Below are 4,932 nucleotides of genomic sequence, written 5' to 3'. Positions count from 1 at the left end.
CCTAAAACGGCCTTTGTTACTCGTTATGGCCAATACGAGTACACCGTCATGTCCTTCGGTTTAACCAACGCTCCAGCCACCTTTTCTCGGTTAATGAACTCAATCTTCATGGAGTATTTGGATAAATTCGTTGTAGTTTACCTCGATGATATACTCATCTACTCCAAGAACGAGGAAGAACATGCCGAACATCTAAGGCTAGTGTTGCAGAAACTTCGAGAGCATCGCCTTTATGCCAAATTTTCTAAATGTGAATTCTGGTTGCCAGAAGTGACCTATCTGGGTCATGTAATATCTGGTAAAGGTATTGCTGTTAACCCTGAGCGAGTTCAAGCCGTTCTTAATTGGACTCCACCTGAATCGGTCAAGCAAGTTCGGAGTTTTCTAGGCTTAGTGAGCTATTGTCGTCGCTTTGTCGAGAACTTCTCCAAGGTTGCCAAACCTCTAACCGAACTCCTCAAGAAAGATAAGAAGTTCGAATGGACTCCACAATGTGAGCACAGCTTTCAGGAACTGAAAAGACGCCTGACCTCTGCTCCCGTACTGGTACCGCCAGACTTCTCCAAGGACTTTGTTATCTACTGCGACGCCTCGCGACAAGGACTAGGTTGCATTCTCATGCAAGATCGACACGTAATTGCCTACGCTTCACGGCAATTGCACCCACATGAGGAGAATTATCCTACTCATGATCTAGAGCTTGCAGCCGTAGTCTATGCACTTAAGACCTGGCGACATTACCTCCTCGGTAATCGTTGCGAAATATTCACTGATCACCAAAGTCTGAAGTATATTTTCACCCAACCGGATTTGAATCTCAGGCAGAGACGTTGGGTTGAATTGATCACCGACTTCGACTTAGGAATAACCTACACCCCAGGGAAAGCCAACGTCATGGCTGATGCGCTAAGTCGTAAATCTTATTGTAACAACCTGATGTTACAACAAAGTCAACCGTTTCTCCATGAGGAATTTTGGAAGCTTAACCTTCACATCGTACCTCAAGGTTTTCTCTCCACCTTGGTGGCAAAACCTACCCTTACGGATCAAATTATCAAAGCACAGAAGGTAGATCCGGGAATCTCCCGCATCAAGAGGAACATTCAGAAAGGAATTGCGAATTGCTTCTCCATTAACGATCGAGGGGTCGTATACTTCGGAAATCGACTAGTGGTTCCCAAAGTGCGAAACCTGAGGCGATTGATCCTTAAGGAAGCTCATGAATCTCCTCTCACCATTCATCCCGGTAGCACTAAGATGTATCAGGACCTACGCCAGAGGTTCTGGTGGACTAGGATGAAGAGAGAAATTGCTCAGTATATTGCTAATTGCGACGTCTGTCGTCGTGTAAAAGCAGAGCACCAACGGCCTGCTGGCACCCTTCAACCCTTAGCTATTCCTGAATGGAAATGGGATAAAATTGGTATGGATTTCATTACCGGTTTTCCCAGGACCAAGAGAGGGAATAATGCTATTTTCGTCGTGGTCGATCGTCTTTCCAAAGTAGCCCATTTCCTACCTGTTCGAGAGAGTATAACCGCTAGTCAACTGGCAGACTTATACATCTCCCGAATAGTGTCCCTTCATGGTGTTCCTTTGGAAATTAACTCGGATCGAGGAAGTCTTTTCACCTCTCGATTTTGGGAAAGTTTCCAAAATGCTATGGGAACTCGTCTCTCCTTTAGCACCGCCTTCCACCCTCAGTCGAGTGGTCAAGTGGAACGCGTCAACCAAATTCTAGAAGACATGCTTCGAGCCTCTGTTATCTCATTCGGAATGGACTGGGAGAAGTGCCTTCCATTTGCCGAATTCGCTTACAACAACAGCTATCAATCTAGCTTGGGTAAAGCCCCTTTTGAAGTTCTCTATGGACGACGGTGTCGAACACCCCTTAACTGGTCAGAGACCGGGGAAAGACAATTCTTTGGCCCGGACATGATTCAGGAAGCAGAAGAACAAGTTCGTATCGTTCGTGAAAAGTTGAAAACAGCCCAATCCCGTCAAAAGAGTCAATATGACCGAAAACATAAGGCTATGACTTTCGAGGTTGACGAGAAGGCTTATCTTCGGGTCACCCCTCTGAAGGGAACCCATCGTTTCGGTATCAAAGGCAAATTGGCTCCTCGTTACATTGGACCTTTTCGCATTCTTGCCAAACGAGGAGAAGTTGCCTACCAGTTGGAACTACCTCCGCACCTCTCCAGAGTTCACGATGTCTTCCACGTTTCTCAACTCAGGCGTTGCTTCTCGGATCCTATCCGTGAAGTGGACCACGAAACGCTTGATCTCCAAGATGATCTTACATATCGAGAGTACCCCATTCGTATCCTCGATCAGGACGAACGTACCACGCGACGTCATAATATCAAGTTTCTCAAGGTTCAATGGTCGCACCATTCTGAGGATGAAGCAACTTGGGAAAGGGAGGATCGTCTTCGACTTGAATATCCCGCCTTCTTCTCGGAGGAACCCAAATCTCGGGACGAGATTCTTTTGAGTGGGGGTGAGTTGTCACAACCTAGCTAGTCATGCATTAGAGTGTTGCATCATGTTTACTCTTTCATCAGAAACTTGAAATGGGGATGGCAGAACCCCCAGTCCCCTCTGAAACCAACTAGGGTTACTAAAATAATTTTTCAATGAACCTGAAATGCCCTTCTAAAATGCCCATCATTTTTGTCTTGGTTCAGAACCTCTGCCAAAAATGGTGCACATTTTCCTAGGCCATCCTAGGGTTTTTCAATTAAATCATAAATGTTTGAATTTGGGCATTTAAAATAATATAAAATATTTAAATGCTCAAATATCTCCAAACTAAAATGTTTCATGTTGGAAATAATCCAACTATGGGCCAGGAATAGTTTGGTGATTTTTGAAGTTGCCTAGGTATTTTATTAAATTCAACAAAGTTGCAGATATATTAAATAAAAAACAGAAACAGAAAAAAGGGGAAAAACTTCCCTGTGCGGCCCAGCCAGCTGGCCGGCCCAGCAAGCCAGCCCAGCCCACCACCGCCGTCGTCCTCCTGGCGCCAGTCGGCCAGGCGTGTGGCCGGCACGCGCGCACGGCCGGAGCGCCACGCCACCAGCCCGTCTGCCTGCCTCCCCCGCCAGCGCGACGCCGCGGCGCTTCTTCTCGGTGCCGCCCCGATCCCCTGACCTTATCCCTCTCTCTCTCCCGTGCTGCTCTCTCTCTCTCTCTATCACGGCCGAACACCACCGTCGCCGCCGTTCGCCATAGCCGCCGTCTCCGACCACCCCTCGCTCCCCCGACTAGCTCAGGAGCTCCGCCTCGACTCCCTCTTCCTCCCCACCGCTCCACAGCTCCCCGGAAGCCCTGCATCGCCGCCACGTCGCCGTTCCCCTCTTCGGGCTCCGACCACCGTCGCCGTCGATTCGCCGTCTCCAGCGCGTCCCCGAGCCCACTTCGACGCCCACTGCAACCGCGGTGAGCTATGCCACCGTTTCCCCCTCTCCTCCCCCTCGTTTCCCCACCGTAGCCTCCTCCCCACCACGGCCGAACCTCCGCCGTCGCCGAGCTCGCCGTCGACGTAGCTCCGGTGACCATTTGGTCACCCCGGCGAGTCCAACGAGTTCGCAAGACCCCGTAGAGCATCCCTAGCGCCTCGCTTCGCTCGACTTCGAGCTCCAACCCCGTTCCCGTGCACGACCGAACCCCGGCGGCCGCAGCCGAGCTCGCCGCCGTCAACTCCGGCCACCCCGAGCCCAACCACCACCACCAATAGTCGCGGCTCAACCTCAGCAACACGTAGATGCCTTCCGCCGTCCATTTGGTTGCCGGAATGGCAAAAAGCACTTTCGCCGCCGTCTCGGGCCTCGCCGGCGTCATGCCGCCGGCGGGTTTGACCTGTCCGACCTGAGGTTTGACCCCCAGGGTCACTGACGCGTGGGCCCTGCCGGACAGGTAGTTAGTTAGTACTAATTACCGTTAGTCAACCCCCCCCCCTGACACTGACAGTGGGCCCCAGCGCCACTAATCCCTAATTAGGATTAATTTAAACCTGTTAAACCCCCCCTGTCACTGACGTGTGGCCCCCACACGTCAGGTTTGACTTCAGCCAGCCGCAGTTGACCACTGACGTCATGCTGACGTCATGCTGGCGCAATAATTATAATTTCTGGATTTAATTTAAATCAGGAAATTCCAGAATATTATTTAAACTTCAAAAATTCATAACTTTTATTCTGTAACTCCAAATTGGACAAATTATATATGAAAAATGATCAGAAAAATCCAATCTATCCATCTGTACTATTTTCATGCATGATCAAACAAGTTAAATTGATGTTTTAAGCAGAACAAGGATAAGCACTTAAAGAGACCATGTTTGAGTTTGAAAATTTGAATCTTTGATTCAAATTTGTTCAAACCCTTCTGGTTTTAGTTGCATTAGCCCAACACACTCATATTGCCATGTTTCATGCATGCATCATATTGTTGCACATTGTTGGTGATGGTTGTGTATCGGTGTCCTTTGCGACAGGTTCTGCCTCCGAGGAGTACCGTGATTACCCTAACGAAGAACCGTATCAGTGCATCGAACCATCAGGCAAGCAACCAACCATTTGATCATATCGATACAATCCCATGTTCTCGCTCCTGCTCTCTTTTACTGCATTAAGACAACGCGTTTCAAACTGCTGTGTGCTACGGTAGTTAAACCCATTTCCTCTGCATGACCTGTCATTGCCACAGTAACTAGATGAAACCCACTAGCATGTGTAGGAGTTGATTGAGCCATATGTATGTGTTGTTCCTACCTTGCTATGCCTGCTATGCTTAGAGTCGTGTCAGGTCTGGTTCATCTGGGTGATGGGCTAGAGTGAAATGATTATGTCGGTAATGAGAGTGGTGTGGTGAACACGATTTGGTAAAGGTATCGATGAGAGGCCATGTAGGAGTACATGGTGG

This window comes from Triticum aestivum, chromosome 3B (assembly GCF_018294505.1).
Source record: "Triticum aestivum cultivar Chinese Spring chromosome 3B, IWGSC CS RefSeq v2.1, whole genome shotgun sequence".
Classification (NCBI taxonomy): domain Eukaryota; kingdom Viridiplantae; phylum Streptophyta; class Magnoliopsida; order Poales; family Poaceae; genus Triticum; species Triticum aestivum.
Note: the sequence above shows the minus strand (reverse complement) of the source record.